Source organism: Equus asinus, chromosome 26, assembly GCF_041296235.1.
Source record: "Equus asinus isolate D_3611 breed Donkey chromosome 26, EquAss-T2T_v2, whole genome shotgun sequence".
Taxonomy (NCBI): domain Eukaryota; kingdom Metazoa; phylum Chordata; class Mammalia; order Perissodactyla; family Equidae; genus Equus; species Equus asinus.
In genome coordinates this window covers 20,759,424-20,786,973 of record NC_091815.1, presented here as the reverse complement: position 1 = coordinate 20,786,973, position 27,550 = coordinate 20,759,424, and the positions used below count along the sequence as shown (strand labels likewise).

The window sequence follows — 27,550 nt, the reverse complement described above, 5'->3', positions numbered from 1 at the left end:
AGGGCCTGGCGTAGAAGCTGGCACATATTAGACCTCGACAGTTTATGATGTGTGGATGGATAAGTGGAAGAATTGGGATGGAGAGAAGTCAGTTTTCAAAAGCTCCGAGATATTTGTCCTCAGATGCCTCATTGTATCTTCTCCTGGGACCCTCATAACAAATGCCAGCCAGTAATCATTTGCGAGCTCTCCTGGAGGTTAAGACATTCCCAGTACTTTTGCTGGAAGCCCCAGAGATCTTTCCTTATGGTCAGTACTGATAATTCAGGCTAATATGCCTTTATTATATAGGCCCTGCTTAGCAAATATGAGGAAGGTATAGATATAAAATGTTCAGAAGTGGAGGAGAATACAGGATTTCACCAGTAGAGGCATGAACAGTAGATAAAGAGCTGTCATTTCATTCATTCATTCAGCAAATACGTCTCTACTCCCTAGGATGTGGTGGGATCTGTGCCAAGCACCAGGAATATCAGGGTCAAGAAACCAGGCGTGATCTCGCACTCACAGAGGGCGGTTAGTTCTAGTGGAGGGAGATAGACGGTAACGAGTAAATATGAACACAGGAGTAATTATGCAGTGATAGACGTTGCGAAGGAAGTGAAGCAGGGCGATGAGACAGGGAGAGAGGTCAGAGCGCGGCGGGGCTGCTGTAGTCGGAGGGGTCTGAGAAGCTCCCTCTGAGGTTACCGTGGAGCAGACACCGCATTCTGGGAAGGGGCGTGAAGTTCCGGCAGAGGAGTGGTCTGCGCGGAGGAAACGGCAAGTGTGGGGCAGGAAGCACCTTAGCGTGTGGGGAACAGGAAGAGCGGTGTGAATGGAGTATGGGGGTGGGGGGCAGGCAGGCGAGACTTCTCAGCGCCTTGTTGATCACAGGAGGGCGTTGGGATTCCATTTGTAAGCAGTGGGAAGTCACGGAAGGGCCATGGAGCAGCGTGACATGATGAGATTTACGATTGAGAGGATGGTGATGGCTGCCGAGGGAAGAACGGTCTCCAGAGGGCCGGAGCTGGAAGCAGAGGTCACCTGGAAGAGCCTCGCTGATGGCGCAGGAGTATGGATGGTGGCGCAGGAGTATGGATGGTGGCGCGGGTTCGGGAGAATGCAGCAGCAGAGGGAGAGTGGGTCATTTGGGATTTGGGATACATAACTTTAAATAAATAACAGTGAAGGAAGAACTGCAGGATGCCAGAGAGAAATGGAACTCTCCTCGGGAGCAAGAGGGACGGGGATTCCAGCACGTCCAAGCGGACTTTGAGATTTCACTGCTGTCCTGTGCCAGTGCAGTCTGCCTGCCTCCCATTTGTGTGTTACCCTTTCTGAGCCCCTGCAGTGGCCTTACGAAGGTGTGAAGGTGGCAGTTTATGCCCTTCTCAGCTTGCATCTCCTCTTTTAGTTGTCACGTGTCCAGCTTTTCTCTGTCATTTCAAGAGTGGCATCCTCCAATTCTGCAGCCATTCCGCACCCATCCCCAGTGCTGGTGAGCTGCTGAAGAAGGGAAATAAGACAGAGCAGCTCAGGGCGGGCATCTGGGGAGGACGCTCCAGACTCATCTCTGTTGGCCTCTGTAGTGGGCATCATGGGGCTTTGCCACCCGCTGCTGGTAGCCGTCCCCCGGCCTCCCCTCTGCGGCGACCTCGCCTTCCTCCACTCTCTGTCCACCTGCTCAGTGGTAATCAGACTGCGCTCCTGGCCAGTCATACCAGCTACAGTGCCTGAACCATAGTCCACCCCAAAGATATCCACGTCCCAACCCCTGGAACCTGTGACTGTTACTTACATGGCACAAAAGGACTTTGTGGGTGTGACTAAGAATTTTCCGATGGGGAGATTATCCTGGATTACCTACATGTAATCACAAATGTCCTGACAAGAAGCAGGCAGAGGGAGATTTCAGACAGAAGAGGAGGAGGCGATGTGGTCACAGAGGCAGAGATGGGAGCGATGAGGCCACAAGGGAACAAGTGCCAGTAGCCACCAGGGACCGGAAGAGGTGAGGAATGGTTTTCCTCTGGAGCCTGCGCAGGAGCATGGTCCTGCCTACGTCTTGATTTCAACCAGTGATGCTGGTTTTGGACTTCTGGCCTCCAGAGCCGTAAGAGGATAAGCTCCTGTTGGGTTAAGCCACCCAGTTTGTAGCAGTTTGTTCCAGCCGACATGGGAAACGAGTGCTCCAGCCAACATTCCGGCCCATTCCGTGGTACTGGGCATTGGTCCCTGTGCTCAGAGCTTTAAAAGATGGACTCATTTAATCCTTACAACATTCTGTGGGGTTGGCACACTCACCCCATTTTACAGATGAGGAAACTGAGGTTTAGAGAGGTTAAGTGATCTGCCTGGAGTCACACAGCTGGACTTGGGACCCGGGCAGCCTGGCTCTGGAGCCGGTGGTGTTCACCACCGCACCGTGCTCCCTGCTGTCCTGGGCTGGTCCAGGTTAGACCCAACTTCCCTCATCACCCAAGTCTCACAGATCCCACACAGGAGGACACGAGAGCACAGGCGAGGGTGTCACGCCGTCTGCTTCCCACAGGGAGTGTCCTCGCGGTTGCCAGGCTTCCTCCGGTGGCCGCCACTCTTTCCCTGAAACCAGGAAGGAAGGAATGACCTTCAGCCCTGGTTTCCAGGATCCAGGCAGCGTTCCAGTTCCTGCTGTGAGCCTGCATCCCAGATGCTGTGTGATCCCCCCCCGCCACCCCCACCCCCCGTCTCTAAACATTTTGGATACGCAGAGAATAGAGGGGAGACTCCGTTTACTGTTTCTCCCTGCTAAATTCACTGTCGTTTGTTGTTTATGAGCATGAATGTTTGTGAGGATCTGGATTTGATTTGAAACAGAAATAAGAACTGGGGAGAAGACTGTGGCTTTATCCTGGAATCTTGAAGAGATTGTCTGACCTTTTCCTTCCTCCTTGACCCCCTTCTCCGTCTGCTGTCCATGCAGAGTTGACCTGCAGACCAGGAACAAGACTAAAAGAATCCCCACCCCAGTCCCCTCGGCCACGCACACGGCTCCCATGGGAGCTGCCACGGCAGAGGGCGCAGGCAGCTGCGGGGCGGCCTTTCAGCGACGACCCTGAGCGCAGGGGGAGAGGCAGGAGAGGTTCCGGAGTGGAAGTGGTATGGACTCCCTTAGTAAGTGGTATGTGCTTGCAGTCAGGTGCAAAGGTGAGCCGAGTTGGGGCAAAACTGGATGTTCTGCGTTCCTTTTCCCGGCCCAGCCTTCCATCCACTTTCCTCCTTTCCCAGCTTCGGTCACATATGTGACTTCCCCCACTTGTGTGGCATCACTGGAGTTACCAGGGGTTCTTTCTGGTTTGCAGAATCTTAGGAAACTTAAATTAGACTGCTGATTCTCAAGCAGTGTGGGAAGAACATCAGAAATTCCTGAGGGGTAGGATGGTGGTTTAAAAATGCTTGGAAATTTTCCGGGAGAGGAGAAAGCCCTGATTTTCTTAATGCAAACTAAGAAAGTACGGCTTAGGGGCCTGCCTGGTGGCACAGCAAAGTTCGCACGTTCCGCTTCTTGGCAGCCTGTGGTTCACCAGTTCGGATCCCGGGTGCGGACATGGCATCACTTGGCAAACCATGCTGTGGTAGGCGTGCCACATATAAAGTAGAGGAAGATGGGCACGGATGTTAGCTCAGGGCCAGTCTTCCTCAGCAAAAAGAGGAGGATTGGCAGCAGTTAGCTCAGGGCTAATCTTCCTCAAAAAAAAAAAAAAAAGAAAGGAAAGTACGGCTTGTGTTTATCAAAAGCGAGCACTGGCTAAAAATACTGAGAACCAGTGATGCCGTTGATCTAATACTTTACTACTAGCTCTCAGAAAAGTTTATATGAACTGAGATCACCGGTTGAGTCATCCCTCCCCCAGCTCGTTCCATCTCCAGACGAATTCAGATCCCAGCGTGAGCAGTAAAGACTGTTATCCGGAGGAGGTGGGAGGGGAGCGTGCGGGCAGAGTCTGTTTGGGAGATGGCCTTTGGCTTCCCCTTTGGTGCCGTGGGCCCTTGCGAGGACGTGGTGAGAAGCCACAGTAAGTCAGCACCTGAGAGTGCCCTGTGTGTCAAGACGTCTCTGCCACGTCGGTCGTACAAACTAAAAGCCTTCGATCTCAGTCGGCGATTGCCACATGTGCCTGGAAACCCAAATCGAGGAGGCTTAAACACAGAGGTTTCTTTTTCTCACGTCACGGGAAGGGAATAGGGCCACCAAGGCTGGTGCGGCTGCTCAGGAGCCGTCCTCAGCAACCGGGCTCCTTCTGGCCTTTCTGCTGCACCACCCCTAGCTCCGCCACCCCTAGGTTTTGGCTTTTTGCTTCATAATCTTAAGAAGCATCGACATTCTGAGCAGAGAAACGGGTTGGAGAGGACAGAGAGCAAAGGACCCATGAGAGCTAGATGGAGCCCTTAAACACGTTTCTTTTAGGAGACTTTATTTTGAGGAGCAGTTTGAGGTTCATAGCAAAACCGAGCAGAAGGTACAGAGATTTCCCATACATCCCACACCTGCAGGGCCTACCCCGTCATCAGCATTGCCCCCCGGAGTGGAACTGTGCCACAGTTGATGAACCTGCACTGACGTGTCATTATCACCCAAATCTATTCCTTCTTCAATCAAGAAAATTATAGCTTTTCTGGAAGCCCCACCCAGCAGACTTCTGTTTGTTTCTCACTCGCTAGCACTGTGTCTCGTGACAGCTCCTGGCTGTAAGGGCGTCTGGGAAAGTGTTTATTAATGGGGCACTTTCCCAATCTGACAAAACTGGGTAAGGAAGAAGGGGAGAGTACGAAAACTATATAAATCTTGAACAGCAAATCTGCGGAGGAAAAATATTTCTAGGACTACACTATCCGTGGTGGCCATAAAAAGATGTGGAATTTTATATATATAAAGTGTTTTTATTGAAGTATAACATACAATCAAATGTACTCATCTTAGAGGTGCAGCTGATGACTGTGAACATATGTATACATTGTGTAACCACCACGGTCAAGATATAGACCACTTTCAGTGCCCCGAAGTCAGCAACCCTCCCACCCCCAGAGAAGCCGCCATTCCAGCTTCTACCACCTAGAGAGGGATATCAACCATCATGAATGTTGGAAGGGAAACCAGTGATGGTTGGAGAGGCACAAAAGGGAAGAAGAAGAAGGCCAGGTTAATGGTTGCTTTTGTGATATTGCTGTCCTCCTTTGCCTCTTAAATTATTCTAATTCCATTTTGAAAACTTTCCTTCTAAAAGGTCATCAAAACTTAAGATAGAGATTTTAGTTTGTTATAGAGTTGATATATGCTGAAACTCCAGTCAGTTAGAACTGGATTCTATTGCACTTAATAGAACAACTCCAAGTAATAGCAGTGTAAATAAGATAGAATTATATTTCTCTTTCACATAAAAACAGCCTATAGATATGTAGTCCAGGATTGTCTTTGGCAGCCCCAAGAAGACTTTGGAGCTTTCTAGCTCTCTGCTCTACCAATCCTAGGTGGCCCTTGTCCTCATGGCCCAGTATAAAAGCCGGAGCTCCAGCCATCACATCTATGTTCCTAGAAGCAGAATAGCGGAAAGGAAAAAGAAATGTCCACCCTTTCTCAAGTTAATAGACAACACTTCTGCTAATAACTCGCTGGCAAGAACTTACTCAAATAACCATACCTAGCTGCAAAGAAGGCTGGGTGCAATGCGCTGTTAAAAATCAGACTTTTTTACTGAGTGAAGAAACTAGTAGTCTCTTTCAAATTGTACTTTTTCAGGTGAGCCCCCCTTCCCCGATTCTGCAGCCTTTGGCTTGCGTCCCACAGGCCTGGCGTATGCCCAAGGAGGAGCACGTCTCAGCTTCTGTGCACATCGGGCAGCTACCCCTTGCCTGGTATCTAGTTTGGCCACCATGAAGGGACCTCTGGTTTCTGGACTGCTTGCCCGAAGCTCGGCAGCCAGTCTGTGGGGCACTGGCCCTCGTCATCGACCCCGAGTGACCGTCCTGGGTTTCAGTCTGTCCGTCTGACTTTTGGGGTCCTGTCTCCTGCTGTGACACCCCCAGCTCTTCTCGGTACTTTCACTTTAGAGAAAGAAACTGCTTCTGGATCAAGACATCGCTGGGGGAGTAACATTAAGAAAGTGACTGGCCCCTTGCTTTGTCTCTCTGGTTTGATCCCCTGGAAATGGAAGTTTGACTTGTGTTCAGGGAGTCCTGGTGCACCGGGTCCTGAATCTTGGGCCTGGCCCGGGATAATTAGAGACAGGATGGCAGGTTCCCCTGCGAGCTGCTCCTGGCCATCTGGCTAGCGTTCTGATCTGTGTGATATGTAATTGTATTGTGTGTTATTGTGTATTAATGTTGTTTGTCTAAATTGAATTGGCTGTTTGGGGACTGAGTTTCTTGGCGACTGTAACAAACTCCCTTTAGGAATTAGCTTTAGGAGAGTCTTCTGACTCCGAAGGAAGCAGGCACTCTGCCCTCCAGTCCTTGGGGATGTTCCCAGGTGACCGGGATTTTAGGAGGTGCCAGGGCGCCGGCCCGTGGCGTGTACTGGCCTCATAGGGAGCCCCCTGCCCCCTGCAAGATATGCTTTACTGAACCTTCACTGCTCATGGCGAAGCAGTTGGCCTCGGCAGCTCGTCTGGGGCTCACTCACCTGGACGTTGTTGGTGTCGGAACACGTACAGGAAACGGCCGACCCCTTGGTCACTCTCGAGGGAGTTGTTCCCACAAGCAACGCACCATCCGAATGTAGACACCGTCCCTAGAAAGACCTTGTTTGTTGTGGCCACCTGGGAAAAAGCCCCCTGCAATAGGAAATGGGAATGCTATACTCAATTGCGGCCCTGTACGATGCGTTCTTCAGCTATAAAGCTCATGAAGAAAAAGAAAATGATTTTCTTTTGTTGCACGGCCTGGCCCCAGTACTCAGTGGGCTCAAGTGAGGTGTGGCCTGAGAACCGGTCTTTGTATGATACCGTCTTGCAGTTAGACCTATTCTGTAAAAGGGAAGAGAAGTGGGATGAGATCCCCTATGTGCAATCTTTTACGTATTTATATCAAAATCGGAATTTGCACAAGAGAGGCAAGATCATGATTCAGAGGCAGGATCCGCAGAGAAAACCTGTCCTTCCAGAATCAGTCAGAGGATGACCTTGTCCTTCCCCGTTTGCTGCCCTCTACAGCACCTCCACCAGTACGCTGGGGGCGTGGTTGGAGATGACCTGAAGGGCACAATGAACCCCCTGAAGCCATTGGCTCAGGCTTGCACCCCTTTACCTAACAGGCAGACAGGAATGGTCTCCCCTCCTCATAGCCGTCAGGGTGCTCAGTTCAGCCCAGGGAACGCTCCGGCCCAGGCAGGGCAATTCTCGTTAAGTCAAGTCCCAGCAGGTCTTGGACGATCAAGGCCAGCCCAGAGGGTTTTGTGTGCATGTAGTCCCTTCTCAAGTTCAGACTTACACAACAGGAAAAACAACATGCCTGCCTACCAAGAGGATCTCAAAAGATGGAAAGTCTATTACACCCATCTTTGCGACTCCTGACCCCAACTGGGCCGACATTCAGGCCATCGTGAGTGCTCTCCTCAGCCCCGAGGAGTGTGGGTGGCTCTAGACGAGACTCCTCAGGAGGCCGGGAGACGCCATGAGTTCCAGCCTCACAATCCAGTCAGGGCGCCAGCGGCACGGGCCACACCCGGGGCTAAGCCAGCCTGGGACCCCAGCGACCCTGGAGACCTGGCAAGGTTAAACCCTTATAAAGCACGCTTGATAACTGGAACACAGAGGGGGCTCCCAAAACTGAAGAGCCTAAATTCCGTCCAGGAGGTGCAGCAGGGACCAAAAGAAAGGCCTTGCCCTTCCTGGAGAGAGTCTTTGAAGCTTACAGGAAGTGGACTGACAGTGACCAGAGCGTCCGGAGAACACAAGGCTGGCAATGTGACTTCTATCAGCCGGAGCACCAGTGATGGGAGGGAAAAGCTAAAAGACTGGAAGGGGATTAGGGAGGCCTGTGTCTCAGCTTGTTGAGACAGCCATTAAAGTGTTTAACAGCCGGGACCAGGTACAAGAAAAACAGAAGCAATGGGAGAGGCGACAGTAGGCTGCCCCACTTGCCTCAGCAGTCAGGATAGACCGAAAGCTCACCTGCCCCCAGGAGGAGGCAGACAGCCAGGGGGAAGACGCCCAGGGCCCCCTACTTCCGGTCCTAGTGGGAACCCGAGTCCGAGACCTAGACAGTGTGCCTACTGCAAGCAGGAAGGCCACTGGAAAAGGGGACGTCCCCGCTGTTCTCAGAAGTTGAGAGAGGAAGCCAGGGTGCTGACCACCAGACGCCCCAGTTTGCTGACAGTGCCCACGAACGATGGGGCCCTGGGGGCTCCTCTAGACTCCGCCAGCATCACTGACACTTCCCACCAGGAACCTGGGTGACAACTGCTATGGGAAAAAGACGTGTAGATTTTCTAATTGACACCGAAGCTCCTTATTCTGTACTGAACACCAGACAGGCCCCCTTTGCCTCAAGACCACGTCCGTCAGTGGCTTATCTGGGGAAGTCTCCGTAAGCCTTTCCTGCAACCACTCGAGTGTCACACAGGGAAAACGCATCTAAAGCACAGCCGTCTATACGTGCCTGAGTGCCCTATCCCATTTTTGGCACAAGGTCGCATAACAGAACGAGGTGCCCAAGTGACCTTTTCAGCAGAGGAAGTAGCCAAAGTCCTTCCGGAGCACATCTGTGCCCTTCAAGCTGCGCTGTTGCGGCCGGGAGACAAACCTCGGCCAGAAGTCTCTGAAGTTCCGTGAGAGGTAAGAGCGGATGTTTGGGCCGAGGGAGGCCGGGCAGAGCCAAGGCGGCTGACCCAGCGGTGGTAAAACCCCACCCAGGCGCCAAGATCCCAAATTTGAAGCAGAGCCCTTTAAAGAGGCACGGGAAAGAGCGTGTAAAGCCTCTGAGAGCTGACGGTGTCAGTCCCTGTAACACTCCTGTCCTGCTGGTACAAAAACCCGGGACTGGAGGCTAGTGTTTTGTACTGGATTTGAGAGCCATTAACCAAACTGTAGAGGCTAGACATCAGGTGGTGCCAAATCCTTATACTCTGCTTACGACTTTGTCTGGAGGCTCTTGCTGGTTTGCAGTTCTGGACTAAAAGGAGGCCTTTTTAGGGTACAGCCCCTAAGTCCTGAATCCCAGGAACTGCTTGGCTTTGATTGGGATGATGCAGAGGCTCATGTATACAACAGTATTGCGGGATGGTACTTTCAGGATTCAAAAATGCCCCCACCGTCTCTGGGGAAACCTTGGCCAAGGACTCAAGGGATCTCCTGCTAAGTGAGGGGTCTTACTCTAACATGCGGATGACGTACTGATCGCCGGGAAAACTAAGGAAGCTTCAGACCAAAACACAGCCCTGACTGTAAACTTTCTGGCAGAACAGGGATGTAAAATCTCCAAGGGAAAGGCCCAAATTTCTCAACCAACTGTAAACTATTTAGGATTTGACTTATCAAAAGGACAGAGAACCTTATTACTGGATGAAGGGAGGCGCTGGCTCGGGTGGCTGTCCTCCCACCGGAAGACAGTCGCGAGGACTTTTAGGAACGGCTAGGCTTTGTTGAATTTGGATTCCTAATTTTGGACTTATGGCCAAACCCCTGTAGGAGGCTTTTAAAGGAAATGACTATGAACCTTCAAACTGGACTGCAGAATGCCGTCGGCGTTTCATACCATCGAGGAGAAACTTCTAACAGCCCCTGCACTTGGTCTCCCAGATGTTAACAAGCCATTTGACCGTTTTGTACATGAATGACAGGGAGTGAGTCTTGGTGTGGTAACTCAGAATTCAGGTGCTGCCAGAAGGCCAGCAGCTTATTTTTCAAAACAATTGGACCTTATAACTCAAGGCGGCCAGTTTGCCTCCGGGCTGTGGCCACAACCTGTGACCTTTAACAAGAGGCTGAAAAATTTACCTTGGGCCAGCCTACTACTGTGCACACTTGACGCCATGTGCCACCTCTACTTGAACAAAAGGGGGCCACTGGCTTACTTCAGGGAGACTGGGCAAGTGTCAGGCCGGACCACTCGACAACCCAAATGTAAGACTCAAGGCGGTCACCCTTGACCTGGCCACCCTCCTCTCCAGCATGACAGGAGAACCCGTCCACCTCTGAATACAAGTGATTGAAGAGGTTTGTTCTAGCAGAACCAACCTGACTGATCGGCCTTTGGGAAATCCAGGTATGGAAATGTTTACTGACGGAAGCAGCTGCATGGACCAGGGCCTCCGGACGGCCAGGTATGCAGTAGGAACTCCTCAGGAAGCCCTAGAAGGGGAAGCTCACGAGAGCCCTGCACCTTGGAGCTGAGAGGAAGGCAACCTTTTATATGGATTCTAAGGGTGCCTCCTCGTCGTGCTTGCACACGGGGCCATGTGGAAAGAGAGAGGGCTGCTAACTTCAGGAAGGACGGAGAGCAAACAGGCGGAGGAGATACTGGCCCTACTGGATTCTGTTATGATGCTGGAAAAGTGGCCATGGTACATTGCCCAAGCCCCCAAAAGACTGATAGTTATGTAGCCGAAGGAAATAATTTGATCGATCAGGCTGCAAAAACGGGCAGCCAGAGCCAAAAACCCGAATCCTAAGGCCCTAGCACTCATTCCGAGTGTGCGTCTGTCCCTGTTTCGGCCTCAGTGTTCAGAAACGGATCTAGATGGAGCAGACAAATGGGGATTTCATGCTCACTCTCGAGACTTAGAGGGAGATCAGTACCAAACAACCAAAGAAGGCTGGATTTATGAGTGGCGACCAGTGCTTATACCCGGGCATTTAATGCAAAGAGCTATTACTCACCTACATCAAGGAACCCATTATGGGAGAGATGCAACCTATCATTGACTACGAAATTTTATTGTTAGTCCACAGATGCAAAGGACTATCCAAAAAGTAGGACAAAATCGCCCAATTTGCGCCAGAAACAATCCCCAAACCGGGCCACCTCCGTTAACAAAAGGGGTGCAAACCCGAGGAACAGAACCAGGAGGTGATGGGCAGATTGACTTTCCTCTTATGCCAAGAGCCATAGGGACTTGCTGGGGTTTGTGGACACCTTCACAAGATGGGTCGAAGCTTTTCCATGCAGGACCGCAAAGGCTTCCGCGGAGCGAAGCCCTTACTGACAGAAACGTTCTCCCTTCAGGCTACCTCTTTCAGTCCAAAGTGATGGTGGGGGAGCTTTCATAGCCCCAGTGACACCAGAGGAGTCTGGAGCCCTCGGAGGACGATGGAAGTTACATGCTTCATGGAGACCCAGTCCACAGGAAAGATGGAAAAGATGAACCACATCTTAAAGAAAACAATTGCCAAAATACATCAGGAAACCAACTTAACGTGGGGTTATGGTCTTGCCACTTGCCCTGCTTAGGGTAAGAGTAGCCACTAGAAGCGAGCTCCGCTTGAGCCTTGATGAAACATTGTATGTGAGACCCTTCCTGAAAACTAAGTGTCCTTACAGCCTTGGAGATGATCAGACTGTAAGAGAATTAGATGCTGTAAAATTGTGCCGTCTCTAGGTGCTTCTTGATCTGCTGTACATCAATACTCTTCTGGACCATTAATGTTTCCCACAGGCGTTACCCTGCGCCACATAAGCCCAGGGGATTGGGTTCTCCTCGCGACTGGGAAAAGTCAACACCCTGAGGACCAACTGCAACCTAAGTGGACGGACCTTGGGAAGTCCTTCTGGTCACACATTCTCCAGTTAAATTAAAGGGAGTTAAACCTTGGATATATCACTCACGAGTAAAAACTATATCCATTTCTAGTCAGGATTCCCTTCGTCCCCTCCATGATTCCCAAACAGGTCACGCCCTTCCCGGATAACAGGAAATGGAAGGGCCAAACCACCCAAGCTCTGGGTGATGTGGAGGCCCAGGGCCGACTTTTCCACCCAGGAGGGTCCTTGTGAACTTTGAACTGATCTAAAGTTACTTTCCAGGAAAAAAAGGAAAAACAAACAATAAAACTGACGGAACTCTTGAGTATCCAGATAGGTAAGAAGTTGTTCTTGTCCCTGTCACCAGCCTCCGCCTGATCAGGTTGAGAGGCCAGAAGCAGCCAACAGCTGAAGGAGATGGCTCACCCAGGACCCCGAGTTGCTGTGACCTAACTTTGCCCTGCTCTCACACACTAGCTGAACTGGTTAGCTGATCACCCCTGCCACCCTGCTTTAAACCCACAAAAGATTATGCAGAATTTATGGCTTCCCCCTTGGATGGAATTCCACAGGGACTTACTCTCTGACTGATGGAAGCTCCTCATTAACGCGTCTTTGCCTGACTCCTTCTGACATAGCACCCTCCTCGTTCTTCTCGCCGTAATAGTCCTGACCTTCTACTTCTTACAAGCCAGTTGCCTCCTCCCAGAAAAACTAAGCCATTTTCTTTGTTGACTCAAATCCATACTATAAAATGCCCCCTACTTTTCTTTCCTATGTTCTTTGGTTTACCCTGGCCACTCAGGCTCAGAAAGATAATTCCTAAATAAGAATTTCACAGGCTCATTCAAAATCAGGAAACCTTCCTGACTGTTGGATCTGCCACCCAAAGCCTACTCAGAACCTGATGAGAGTGACCCTATAAGGATGCCAGGAGTCAATTTCTCAAGTCTACCCAATTCCCCAGGAACCCATGACGAAAAACCTTTAGAAGTAATCTATAGGGTCAGGTTGATCAACAGACGATCTCCTGGGCCCTGCTTTTTCTTAACTGAGCCTAAATTTGGTCTTCTACCTGTGTCCTCAGATCAAAAGAACGACCCTGGCATCCACCGTTGTCAAGGTGCCTCTTGGTCAGGATATTGTAAAAACTGTACCTATTTTTCACACCCGGTGTCCCTCCCATATTTAATATCTAAGTGTTTCAACCGAGCTGATAAAAATTGAAACACTGCACTATGTATAAAGATAAGACAAGAAAAAATGCATTTTCAAGGCGCACCCACACCCCCGCCTATATGCAGGTTAAATTATTCCTCCAGGACGTTGCCACATGCTGAGCCCTGGCTCGATCGTGTCCTGGATAAAATCCCCCAAAAGGAACTCCTAAAGTCTAACACTATGTCCAGTATCCTACATGGCCCCGCAGGGTGCATCTTTGTCTGTGGGTCCAGACAGCAACCTCGGGCCTGTAAATGCTCTGATAGCTAGTGCACAGGAGGTGCTTGTCTGTCAGGATACTGAGTCACTCCTTTCTCTATACATAACTCAAGCAAAGCCCAGCATTGGATTAGTTCCTTAAAACTTTTTCCTAGAACTAAAAGATCTATATTAGAAGGAGACTCAATCTGGGGGACACCTGACAAATATTTGCCTGGGGGTCAGCCAGATTCTGTTGGATATTTCTTTGGACAAACTCTTTTACCCTGGTGGGGTGTGGCAGCTCATGAACATATGATTAGAAATCTGTCTCTCACCTTAGGAATGATAGCCAGAGGAAAGGCCCAAGCCTTAGCCGCCCAGGAAAAAGCTTAGATTCCTTGGCCAAAGTAGTATTAGATAACCAAGCTGCTCTAGATGACACACTAGCTAAGCAAGGAGGTGTTTGTGCTATAGCAAACTCTTCCTGTTGAGTCTATGTTAATACTCTTCAGAGGTTGAAACTCATATAGATAAAGTTAGACAATAGGCAACTGGGCTCCAGGTGTCACCCCAAGAACCTGGAATTGATCTCATAAGAAATATCTTCCCATAGATCCCAGTGGAAATAAGAGTCTATACTTGAAGGGTTACTTAAATTGGGTATCGTTATTTTGTGCTGGTTAGGATTTGTATTCCTTCTTGTCAAACTCTATATTTGCTGTGTGTCTCACATCCTTAAACCCACAGCCTCAAAGCGTACGATGACCATTCAACATAAAGCTCCAAACTCTGGAACCCCTGCATATTTGCAATTAAAGGCAAGACAATTTCATTCCTCAAAGCCCAAATCTGCACCCCTAACCAGCAGGATGTAGCTAGAATGGTTGTCACCCATAATCCCCCAAGAATGAGGAATGGACAAAGAAAAGGGAGGGTTTGTAACCATCATAGATCAATTCATACTGGCCCTATTGTATCAATAATGAAGTGTCAAAGGTGTTTTGCAGGCGCAACAAACAAAAACTGCAAGTCATGTAGCTGGAGCATGCTCAGAAGACAGAAACCTTGTTCTCAGATGAACCTGAGCTGCCAAGGAACCAAAAGTTCCCTAACTTTGGAACTCAATGTGAAGAGACAACGGAAAGGGGAACCTAACAAGAAGCAAGGGGTCCCTTAATTTGTAGCACATGGGACTTATACTCCCAGCCTCCAATCACCTTCCACCAAGTTAACATTTCGTATAACCAGTCCCACTCCCAACTCCTTAAAAGTGTGTGCCTACTTCAGCTTGGGGAGACAGGTTTGAGCCTTGCCTCCTGACTCTTTGCTGTTCGGCCATGCAATGAAGCTCTTCCTTTCTCTCCAAAGCCGGTGCTCTAGTATTGGCCTCTATGAGCATCAGGCCACGAGCCCTTGCTCAGTAACAGAAGAGTTCTGCTTCTCCCCTTGAGTATTGTCTTAGCCCCGTGCCTACACACAAGGGACCACAGGCTATGACTATTACTGAGGACTCTCGATGGATCCTAGAGGAGAAGTCAAGCCACAAGTGGTTCCCAAGACCTTAGACCCTGCTGTTACCTCCTTTCTGCCCGTGGTCGCCTAGGGGTGGTCCTCTTCTGCTGCTCTGCAGATGTTGAGCTCGGATAAGCAGGAAGAGGAAAGGAGAGTTTCTGGCATGGGAGGACCAAACTGGGGCAAAGCTGAGTTCTTCCTGCGTTCCGCCAGCTGGCCTCACCTCCTTCCCTGTTTTATGACCCTCCAGTCTGACATGGTATGAGGAGGGCCACACTTCCATGACACCCTCACCCCTGTCTAGGGCCTTCCTGGGGTCACTGGAGGGTCATACTGAAGGCAGACTCTATTCTGGCTTGCAGAATCCTGAGCAATTTTGTAGTAAACCAGTGTTTGTTTCCCAGGCCTGGCTGACCCACCCCCTTTAGTATCTCTGAAGAGCAGAGGGTGGCAGGGTATCTGGAGAGAGAGGGTATAGGGTAGGATGGAGCAAGCACTTTGAAAAAGTGTATTTGATATAATTTTATATTTGAAAAACAAAACCAAAAACAGTTGTCTTTATGATACGGACTAGGAAAAGTCACCCTTTGGTTTCTTTTTACTAAAGGCTGCGAGGTACTGAGACGGCAGGATGGCATCTCAGGCCCAACTCAGAGGAGGGAGCTGCCTCCAGGATTTATTAGGCTGAGCTCAAAGCTCCTCTCCACGGTTCTGTCCCAGCTCAGCGCCCTCAGGTCCCTCACTGCCCGTAACCCACATGGGAATGGACGCAGGAGTTTAACACTCCGGTTTTAGAGTCATCCTGGTTGTCTTCAAATCTTGGTTCCATCCCATTGCTAGCTACGTGCTCTTTGGCAAGTTACCTAACCCATGGTGACCCCCTTACCCCCTAATTTCAGGGGTTCAGAGCATGGACTCTGGAGCCAGCTCTGTGGGTTGGAATCCTGCCTCTGCCGCTTGTTAGCTGGGAAGCTTGGGAGGGGTCACCTGTCTCCTCCAGGCCTCAATGTCCTCATTCACAGGGTCACTGTGAGGATCGAAACAGCTATGTATGTGTGAGCACATGCACATGTGTGTACATATGTGTGTAAATGAATGTATGTATGTGTGTGCCTGGCACATAGCAAGAACTTATAAGTACTGGCTGTTACTGTTATTATTTCATTTTTGTTTAGGGTAAGGCTGTTATATGTGAGAAAAGTAAGTCAATTTTTTAAAAATCTGTAAGTAAATCATAGTGCAGGTGGCATGTGACACGGTAAAGTCGCGATGCTGCTGTTTGATAACTGGGGTGAGACACTAGCCTGGACCACAGCCTTGCATCCTCTCATTCACAGCTCACTGTGCCTACTGCCTTTTTAATCTCACCTGGCCACTTCTTTTCTTTCCTGGATTTTCTGTCACGCACCTCATGGAAACCAGCTTCTAGCCCTCTCACCCTTTCTACTTCTCATCCTTCTCGTAAGGGTCCTAGAGTCCCATAACCACTCTACCCTCCAGGAGGGGAAGATACCTATTACGTCACAGATCAGCAGTTCTCAAAATGTGGCCCAGGGGGCAGCAGCAGCAGCATCACCCGGGAACTTGCTGAAAATGCACGTTCTTGAGCTCCTGCCCCAGACCTACCGCATCAGAAGCTCTGAGGGTGGGGCCCTGCAACCTGGGTGCTAACCAACCTTTCAGTGGGTTTCAGTGCACGCAGAGGTTTGAGAGCCGCAGAGGAAGAGCGAGTCTGGTGGCTGTTTGGGGTTGTTCAAGTTCATGGTCCTATTCTGGACACCTGATGCTCATGTGAAACTACAAGGCTCGCTTGTGATGAGGGGGACCAGAGGCAGAAGGGGAGCCAGCTGACCACTCTGCAAGCGGTTTGGCCTGGTTTCCTCCTGAACCCTCCAAAGGCAGTCCTCAGGGATGTCGGCCAGGCAGTTGGGAAGACAGCCTGAATTCCCACGTGGCTCTGTCTCCATCCGTTGCAGGGTCGTGGGGAGCCACTTATCCCCTCTGGGCTTCATTGTGGATCGGAGCCCTCTGTGAATAGAGTGGGGTTGTTTAGGGGAATAACGTATGTGAAAACATTTTGTAAAACTGCAAATAGTTCTCTGTTATCAGTTGTAACCAGACAGCTAGACTGTTTACAGGAGCGATTCTCAACTTTTCTCCAGTGGCCACACATGGGACAGATTATGCTCCCATGCTGGACAGACTCCCGAAGCGTTCCAGCTGCAACTTCTCCCATTCCTCTCCTGCTCAAGAGAAGTCCACGGCCTCTGAGGGGCGGCAGAGATGACTCCCTGCCCTGTGGCTATGGCTTCATCTGTTCCCTCCTGCACACCAGCCCAGTTCCACACAGCAGTCTCTCCCTTGGTCTCTCTGGCAGCTTTCCCCTCCCTGGTTCCGTTGGAAGTGAAGCTCTTTCCTTGTCCCCGGCAGTGTGGCCCTCTCCTGATTCCTTCTGTCCCATGCACCAGCAGCCTTTTCCAAGAGCACAAGCAGCCACCTGGAACTCTGCTTTGTTCTGATTGTTTTATTGGGCAAAGAAGTGGCAGCCTCCAGAAGGAAGTCATCAGGCTCTTGGACGAAGTGGCGGAGTTGGAGCTGCCTCTTGTCCTGTGGCTCTGCTCCAGACGGCCATGTCGTCAGCAGAAAGCCAGTACGTGAGGACTTCCCTGTCTTTCCCCGGAAAGCACTTTCCCGCCAGCTCCATCTGTGGGAGTCCTCCCGGCCTCATGGCAGTGCTCTGTTGTGTCCTTCATCGTGCTTTACCAAAATCGGAAATTGTCTTGTTGGTTTACTTTTGTCTGTCAACGGTTCCTGGTGACTGGGAAGTCCTGCTCCAGCCACAGGCTCAGTTTTGTATTGCGCCAGTAAAAACTTTTTGTTGTGCCTAATAATTAGAAATGCACACAAAGACATCCTTTCAGGTTAAACAAACAGGTATTTTTTTTATTTGCCACATCCCGCCTCCCCTTGGCCCAGAAACGGGGAGGAGGAAGCCACACTTACGTTATCAAAACCACACTGTTAACTGTCTCGGGTCTGGTCTTAATCTGGTCACGTAGTCATCATCTGACGTGCGTCTCGTTGCTGGGGAGCCCGTGTGCTGGACCTCAGGGGGTGTCCAGTACTCCTCCAAGTCCACGGCGCCTCCCCACTGTGAGCTTCAGGACTGGCGGCTTCTCTGTCTTGTTCACCATACCATTCCTCGCACCCTGAGCGGGGCCTGGCAGGGAGTAGGTACCCAATAATCACAGCCGAACGAAGGAATGGAGGACAAATAAAGATGCCGGTGGGCATCTGTATCCCTGGAGAAGGGAGGGGGTCTTTGTCCTCCTGAAGCCCTGCAACGGGAGCCTTTTGGGCGAGCTAGGATGGTGGGTTAGAGCGTATGTAGAACAGTGCTGAGCCCACAGTGAGGGCTCTAGCATCGTGTTTCCCAGGCCGAAGCACCAGCAGACTCGGTTTCCCTCCCAGGATCCCAGCGCTTAGCCCTTTGGTTCCCCTTGCACCACGCCCAGCTGCTGTTGGACGGAATTCGGTACTGCTGTCCCTGAGTCCCACACACCGGCTCCTGACTTTTGGGGGAAGCTGGTGGACTAAGAGGAGCCCTGGCCCTGGAGGAGCATCACAGACAGTGGTCCCGGCGGGACCCTGTGTGGCTGTGTCCCTTTGAGGAAGGCGTTTAGCCCCCTGGACCTTGGAGTCCTTGATTTTGACGAGGGAAGAAGAAACCAACCTCCCAGGATTGCTTTGTGACTCGAGTGTGACAATATGTGTGGAGACACTTTTAAAACTGTGGAACGCACTTCTGATTTGGGTTGTTGTTGTTACCCAGGCATCTGATTTGTGAGGGCGGCGAAGGCAGCCGCCAGCACACCCAGAGCCATGTGCCGTTCCCAGCCCGTAGCTGTGACTCTAACCCTCGTATGTCAGCCTGCAAGTGAATTGGTGAAATTATTATACAGGTAGCCTTGAATCTGCTCTAATTTATTTTTAAAATGCCATAAAAGGTATAACTCAGAAACATCTATTCTTTATTGTTAGTGACAAATTATTTGCCAACTGTTTGTATTAATATCTTGATTCTAGGTAAGAGAAACTTACCCCAGCTGATTGAGCAGAACTGGGAATTTAGTGGCTATTTAATTGAAGAGTCTGGGGCAAAGTGCCTCCAGGAATGGCCAGATCCAGTGCGTAAACACAGCTGTCGGTCCTCCGTCTCTATGTCTCAGCTCTGCCTTCCTCTGCCAGCTTCATTCTCAGGCAGGCTTTCTCCAAGTGGTGGCAAAGACGGCTCCCAGAAGCTCCAGGAGTACATTTTACCAGCTTATCACCCTGTGGAAAGAGTATGCTTCTTTCCAAATCATTCTAGAAGAGTCTAGAAATGATTGACTGTGGAAGGGCTGACTTGGGCATGGGCTCAAGTCTGAGTTGCATGCTCTCCCTTGCAACTGGGTTGGGGCTAGCCTTTTCCCCCGACTGCCCACCCCATGCCTCGTGGACTGAGACTGGAGAGGGAGTGGGTGACTAAAGGGAAATTGGGATGTCGTTGCCAGAAGAAGGGGGACCAGAGGCTGGACAGGCAAAACCCCAGGTGTCCAGCCACAGTAGGTCCCCACACAGGAAACGGGCCCAGCACAGAGGTGAGGACTGTTAAATGAGAGGCCAGTTGAATACCAGGGTGTTTCTCTTCTCTAATGAGGAAGAGCAGCTCTGCTGGGTGCCTCCCCACCTCAGCTTCTCTAATCTTTCCACTGATTTATCTCTCCATTCAACTTTCTTGACCTTTTGCCCTTCTGGCCTCACCCCTGCACTGAGAATGAACTCTTCACCTTGTTCCCCCACTGGGTGACCCTGTGGTCACTTGGCCTCTCAGGTCTTTCCTTTCTGGCTCAGTTTTCAGCTGCATTCTCCCAGGACTTGCTCAGGATTCTGGGTAATTGCCTCACCCCATTCCGAGGAGATGGCTCTCAGAGATCAGCCCTACACGTCCCTTCACCAGCTTGTGGAATAAAGTGCAGAGACACAGGCCCTTCTGCCGTCCCGGGCTCTCAGGGGCCCAGAACATTGACACTTGAACTTGCTGTGTGCCCGGAAGTGGGAGGTCAAGAGTTTCGCTCTTTCTCAGGCCACTCAGCCCTCTCTGTTTCCCTGAAACTCTGTGTCCACAAATCTAACTGCTCTCCAGCTCTCAGGCCGTGATTGTTCCTTCAGACCTTGTTCAGCTTCCATAATTCAGGCGTCTTGTGTGATGTCTTGCCCTGGGCTGATTATCCCAAATGAACTTGTGTGCCGCCCGTCTTCTCCTGGACTCCCATCCCTGCCCCTGCCGCGCTCCTTGTTTGGTCAGTTTTCCCTGGTTGGGATCTGGTGGAATCGCTTATTCTCAGCCCTGCCTCACGAAACCTCTCTGGAATCCCTAGACACACGAGCATCCAAGAAGAAAGTGGGGCCACGTGTCAAATGTGCAGACGCCAGGGGTCCTCACCCTGCCCATCGCTGTCTGCAGGCAGGGTGCCTGATTCCGTCTCCCGGCGTCCCGTCCCTGCCTCTGCACCACCTCTGCCTTCTTCTCACCTGTTCGCTGCTGAAACCATATCCAGGGTGGCTCCAGTTTCCTGGGAAGCCGTTTGATGCAGCCACGTGAATACGTGACAGACAGATGATGCTTTCTCTCTCCACAGACGCCATGTCTTGTTTTGGCCCATGTTATGTGGCCCAGAGCCAACAGCGGCTCCCTTCTCATCCCCAGGCACCATGACTCTTGACCCTCACCCCTGCCACAGACCCCCCATCAGGATCCTAGCATCTTGTTTTCCCTTCACGCCATCGTCAGCCTGTGCTCTCCTCCAGGACCGGGAGTTGCCAGCCTTGTGGTCACCCTTTGTTCCCAGCATGCATGCACTTTCTGTATAAAAAACAGAATGGTGGGAGAGACCCCCTCCGTGCTGCACAGAATTCTGTCATGTTACCTTATGCTTTTCTCAAATGTTCACAACAGTCTGGATTTGGTTAACAAAAGTGAGGAATGGGGAGATGACCACTCCTTTACCCCGGAGTCCCGGAGAGGTCATCTGCCCCACTGAGGCCCCCCACAGTCCATGCTCATGTCCAGCATATGTGTCAATCCACTGGGTTACTTGGAGGGTCTCAGGCCTCGTCTGAGCTCCTTTTCCTGGCGGTAGGTAGCACGGCCCAGCCTCCTCCCTCCCGTTATCACCTGTGTTGGCTGCAGGGCCGGGGCTGGGAGAAGAGCCAGTGGGGAGGCAGGGGGCTTGCGAAAGGAGAGCCTTTCTTCAGAAAGACCTGGATTTACACAATCCCTTCGGAGAGTAGTTTTGCAACTTTTGTTGAAACTGAAACTGCACGTGCCGTGCCATGCCACCCAGCATCCCCTTCCTTCGAGGACCTGCCCCAACGCGTACAGAGACAGCACAGGGACATCCAGAGGTGGGAAATGGGAGACAACCTAAATGTCTATAAAGACTAGAGTGGAAAAGGGAGAGGGTTCCTGATATGATGGAATATTATTTGGCAGACAAAGAAATGAATGAGACCTGGGAGCTTTAGTGATGAATATCAAAGGGGTGGATATCAAAGACACGAGTTGAGGTGGAAACCAGCTAGTTACAGGATGACTTGTCACTCTGCACTCTGTGCTGTAGTGTGGCTTCCTCAAGGGAGCCATATTGGAAATACCAGAGCCAGGCTCCTAGGAGACTTCCGGGGGCCGTCTACTCTTCCCCAAGTCGGGGTGGGACGCAGCCTCTGCCAGCGAGTGCTTAGAGTCCCGGGGGGATACTGTGCAGGTGGGGTCAAGAGGACGGTGTGAAAATGCAGGTTTAGTATAATTTTATCTTTGCCAAATAGTACTTGTTTAATGTAACACAAACTACAGACGGTTAACAGCTTCTCACTATCAAAATAGCATGTATTCCAAGATTGTGAAATGCTGAGTGGGGACTAAAAATTAACGAGCATCCAACTCAAAAAAGTTAGAAAAGGGACAGCCGACAAGACTCAGTAGAGTAGAAGGAAAGAAACCATAAAGATAGAAGGAGGCATCTGTGAACTAGCAAACAAAGGTAAATGCCAGAGAAGACCTGGGTCTTTTGAAAAGACAAGTTAACAGACCTCTGGCAAGACTGACACAAATGCACAACACTGGGAACTGAAAATAGGCCGTAACTACTGAAAAGTCCCCTGACCCGAGATTGTTCACACCAGCTGTGACTCTTCTCTCAAGCACTGTTCCTTCTCTTGCTCCTTATACAGACCTGAGGCAGCCACTGCTTGGGTCAGGGCGCTGGTCCTCCGGGCTCACCTGCAGGATCCCGTCTTGCTCCTCAGACTCTTGCCTGTGCTGGATGTTCAGACCCAGCAGGTGGGACCCCCTTCTGAATCAGGGCTGGAGAGAGAGGAAGAGCTTTGCAGTACATAAGGAAGGCTGCCATCTTACAGACACGGAGTGGGGAGATAAAGAATTCCAAGACTCTGATATTCCAGGATAGAAGGGCTTGTGGCTGACCACGAAGGGGTACCAACCACAAATAAGGAAATGTTGTAAACCACAGGGAACGAAACGAAAACACTCACCCAATGAATGAGTTGGATTTGAGATGCCCACTGCTCTTCTTTGTCTCGTAAGCTAGGCACAGGAGAACTCGCCCTGGTTCTGCTTCATTGTTTTCCTTTTTGAGCCCTCCTCCCCAAAAATGTAATAGCAAGCCGGCAAACCTAGCCTCCTGTGAAGCTGCCATTGGCCACACCTAAGCTCCTGTTTCCTCTCTCTGCAGCCAGCTCTCCAGCTCTTCTCCTCCAGCACCCTGACAGCGAGCACCCCAGTGCTGCAGCCTCTGTGGCCTCTTATCAAAGACTTTGTGCACAGCTGAGGAGGAGAAATCAGAAATCAAGGGGCCCATGTGAGCATTGAGAGCACTGAGCAACTCTGCGCACACTAACCAGGTTGACTTCTCCTCGGGAAGAACTCCTCCACATGACACACATTGTAGGTCGCCAAACAGATCAGGAAATTGCAGAGGGCTACAGCAGGCAGCCCCATAGCTTTCCAGCACTCCCCAGGGCCCCTTGGGGCTGGGAGAGCATGATATGCACAAAGCGCCGGCAGCAGAAGGTGGTGACTACCATGGGGATGAAGAAGAGGATGAGGCGCAGGTCCAGCTGCAGAGGAAACGCCATGTCTAGCTGCTCTTGAGTGAATTTCTCGAGGCAGACAGGGAGGCATGTGGCATCATTCATCGTGCTGTTGGTTGGTAAGTATTGGACAATGATTACAATGCTGCAGTGTTTGAAGGACAAGATCCAGGAGAACAGAGAAGCAGTCACTCCATGCACAGGCTGACGGGACAGCTTGTACTGCTGGGGGAAAGCCACACTGTGGCAGCGCTCGACGCTGATGCCTGCCAGGAGCCACGTGGTGCAGTAGAAGCCACAGCCAGTGAGGGCAGAGTGTGTCGCCCAAGCACTCAACAATGGTGAAGGGCAGCGCGGCAGGAGACAGTCCACCAGCTTCAGGATGAGCAGGAGGATGTGGACCCGCCCCAGGAAGGCCCGCAGGCCAGGAAGTGGGCAGGGAGACAGATGAGAAAAGATATGATGTAGACCAAGAGGAGTCCCAGGCTTCTGGGACTCGGGGTTATCCTTCCTCAAGAGATAAAAGATGCTGTCGGCATGCTCTCTGACCATGGATTTCCCAGCCCCAAACCCAAGGGAATCCATTCTCAACTTCACTGCGTCTCCTCTCCCCCTCCCCCGAGGGATTATTGCTGTCTCTTCAGACTGAGTGCTGTTCCGCTCCTGTGCGCCATGAGAGGGAAGGCCTCCTCGCTTCCCAACCAAACCACTTCCTTAGCACCGTCCTCCCTTCCATTTCCACCCTCGGAAGGAGGAAAGAAGGAAGGAGGAAAGAAGGAAGGAGGGAAGAGAGGAAGGAGGGGAGAAAGGAAAGAAAGAAGGGAAGGAAGGAAGGGAAGAAAGAAAAGAGGAAGGAGGGAAGGAAGGAAAGAAGGAAGGAGGAATTAGTCTCCTAAGAATTTTGATGTCTCAGAAGCTCCCCCAGGAAAAGATCTGGGGTCTCCAGGTCCCCACTAGAAATGGCACTTTGTGAGGGCAGTGACGACATCCCTCTTGTTCCCCGTTGTGTCCCCAGCACAGATCTGCGCCTGCCACATAGAAGGTGCTCAGCAAATACCTGTGGACAAAGAATGGCTCCAGGAACTGAGGGATGGAGACAGCCGCTCCATCACAAAGAGGGCGTAGGCCCAAGACGGCCTCGGAGTTTCTCCAAATTCCACTCAGCCTGGCAGTGGCTTTTTTCTCACCTTATCTTTGCCTGTTTTTCTTTTCTCTCCCCAAGTCATTGGGCTTGAACACAAGATTCTCAGCTTCACCTCTGAAAATGGGAATTGGGTTAAGCCCAAGGTGGGTCCCAGATGCCCAGCTTCTTGATTCCATGCTGAGCCATTCAGAGAAGGCCTGTGGGTTTGAGTGGGGTCACAGAAGGGGCCTGAGCTGGTCAGGTGACCGGGGTTAGTCCTGGCCACGCCTCAGATCCGTCCCTTGACTCTGGAAAATCACTCCAAGTCCTCTCAGCATCAGCCTGTTTTCTCCACACCCCATAGAACCAATGATTTCACCAGAACCACCACAATTCCCAGGACGCTGCCTGCAAGTTCACCGTTTCTCTCCCCCCGAAGAGAGCATATGCTTGTGAGATTTATGTCGATCAAGAGTAACTGTCATCTCCTCTAATTCATCAATAAAAAGTGGACGTTTAAAATCTAATGTGATTCCTCCGTCTGTTACTGGGCATGAAGCGCTGGGGGCCCCTGCGTGTCCCAGCCCCGAAGCGGAGAATCTCGGAAGTAGGGCCAGGCAAACTGGGAGATTCCCGCCTGTGGGGACTGAGCTCGCCTTTTCGTTCCCTCCTGCTCTCACCTGCCCCCCAGACCCTCGCCAGCACCGGCTCTCCATTGACTTGTCCTGGCTCGTCTCCCATTTCTGTGACCTCGGGCCCCTCCTCCTTAGAGAGGAAACCTCGCACTCTGCTCCCTCTTTGTGAGTTTACCTACACGCACTCCTTCCATCCCATCTCTTCCTTGGGTTGTGATCCCGACGGCCTCTTCACTGGCACAGCAAAGTCGGGGCCCTGCCTTCTCCTGCAGGCAGCCGCATGGCCTTTCAAATGCGTCACTTCTCAGAAGCAGGTGGGGCCTTGTCTAACTAGACAGCTTTTTTCTCTTCCAGGAACAACAGGCTTTTGTATCTGGAAGACTTAAGTGGTCAAAAAGAGGAAGGTCAACAGTTGAGCTCTTTCCAAAGCAGCTTGACCCTCCGGGTCTCCCATCAACTTCTGTCCCCACCAAGCTGATTTCTCCCAGAATCCAGATCACACTTGTTCCTTTGGGCCTCTTCTCCTTCCACTTCCTTTCCACGGGCAATTATTCTGGTAATTTTGCACACTCAGCCACTTCCTGCTCCCTCTGCTCTTTTTCCCCCACTTCCTCCCCCATCTTTTCTCTCAAGACCACAGACCCCGTCAGTTTCCTGTTCACTTTCCAGGGGGCTCCAGCTGAAACTTGTTAGTATCTTAAGCGTGGCCTGACTTCCTTTGGTCCATCAGGTCCATTCTTACAAACGTTTCTCCTTGGACTCAGACTATCCTGAGTCCATGTTGCTGCCAGGACAGCTCGGGCTCTGGGCCCCCTCCTGCTCGTTTCTTCCCTGCTGGGCTGCACGCTGCCTGGGCTCCTCTCTCTTCTCACTGTCCTCTCACCAACCTGTGTGGGGTGCGCATTGCTCCCTGGTGGTGTCTCGAGGCAGACGCATGAAGACGTGGACACTCACAGGGGACGCTTTACCTTTCCTGGGGAACGTGTGTCTTGCGCTGGCCGTCTGACCCTGCCAACAGGCACCCTCATCCTTCCCCTGATCCGGGAAGAGTGACCCTCAGCCTAGTGTCTCCTCCAGAAAGGATCTCCTCTCACTTAGCTCATCGCTCCCCGCCTGGTGCCTGAGTGGTCTCCCGCCCCTGCAGGCTGGCCCTCCCTAACCCACACGGGGCCTGTCCTGAAATGGGCAGCGGGATGTGGTTTCAGTGCTTGACACACATGGGATGAAGGCAACATAATTATCTTTTGTTCTCTACCAAGTCAATTTGTGCCACTGTCTGCATTCATTTGATTGAGAAATAGAAACTTAGAGGGAAGGCGAAGATTGTTGGATAGGGCCACTCTCATTATCCTAAAAGGCTCTCAGAGGGGCCTCTTTCTCCCTCCCAATCCCCAGCCACGCAGAGCCAGGAACAGAGCCGCAGAATCGTCTCCTCCAGCAGGTGCCAGGACTGACGACACAAGCAAAGAGGAGGTCAGAACCTGTGCTTTTTGCCTTCTCTTATCTCCGTTCTGTCACCCGAGTTACCAGCATTGGGACATTCTTGGTGATGAGGTTCTAGGGTCACCGAGACAGAAAGGGGAATTCAGACTAAGTTGCTTCACAGAGTCAGAAGGCTCCATTGACAGCACAGACAGCTGCACCGTGGGAGCAGGCTGTGCAACATCTCACGTCTAACCCCATGAAGTGAGGCCTCAGGTTCGTGCACACTAATTTATACAAGTGAGATTCCTCTTTACGATGCTGCACCTTTCACCATCGCTCTGCTCCCCATTATCGATTGCCCTGAGTCTCTGCTCTGTGCAGGGCTCTGCTCCAGGTGCGGGGACCTGAGTGCACAAGACAGACAGTAAACAAGCAAGCCAGGTAATTCCAAGTGAAGGGAGGAAGCCAAAAGGGAGATCGAGAGAGAGAGACTGGCATGGGGCTTTTTGTAGGTAGGGCTCCCAGGGAAGGCCTGGGCTGAGGAGGAGTATGTGAACCAATGAGAAGGAGCCAGCATGTGAAGAGTGTGCCAGGTGGAGGCAACAGCAAGTACCGAAGCCCGTGGTGGGAACGAGTGCGCTGTGTCAGAGGAACAGAAAGCAGGCCAGTCTGGCTGGGCGTAGAGGACAGGGCAGGCTGCACAGCCTTGAGGCTGTGAAGGAGGACGCGGGAGTGAGCTGAGAGCTGACTCTCCTCTGGAGCTGTTTGCCCTCGGATGATGGTTAGCTCATCCGTGGATCTTGTCTTCCTCTCCTGGTCTTTATTATGTCCTGAGAAGTTGCTGCAGCCAGTCAGAACGTGATAGCCCCCTTCTGGTTCAGAGCCCTCCCGAAATCTGGACGACACAGAGCCTTGGCTGTGCTCCTCAGCATCCAGCAATGACAGATGGGGTGAAGGTCAGATATGGGGATGCTACAAACGGAACGAGTGGGAAACGTTTCAAGATGGTAGAGAACAGAAGTGTCCAGCCATACATACAGCAGCATGCCCCAACAGGGGAGGCAGAGGGAAGGAGGGACACGGGCCCAGCCAGGGGACTGGGTTCGAGGTAGGCACTCCTCCCCTTTGCCTTTTGTCTGGGGCCCCCATTCAGCTCAGCCCACTGCAGTTCAACTGGACTCCTTTGAAACCACACAGACAGTCTAAGATCAAGAAACCTCATCTGTTAGGAAATTGAGGTTTTCTAGATGCCGCCCCTCCACCAGCTGCCGCCTCTCCAGGCTCTCGCTTCCAACATCTGGGGAGTGAGACCCCAGGGTACCCAGACTCTGCCACCCCACCCTTCCAGTTGCTCAGACCAAACACCTGCAGGGTATCTTTGAGTCTTCTCCTTGTCTGACATTTACTCCGTCAGCAAATCCTTTCCACTCTCCCTTCAATACAGATCCCAGATCCAACCGCTTCTCAGCATACCTGCTGCCACCACCCTGCGCAGGCTCTCACTGCTATCTCTCGCCTGTGTTCCCGAGTAATCTGTCTGGTCCCCCTGCCTCTGCTGTTGCCCTCTTCGGTCTCTTCTCCACAT

The 27,550-nt window shown here is 51.4% G+C and overlaps 1 pseudogene; it reads right to left on the bottom strand.

The window, feature by feature from the left end:
* On the bottom strand, positions 1–27,550 carry LOC106829150 (free fatty acid receptor 2-like; annotated as a pseudogene).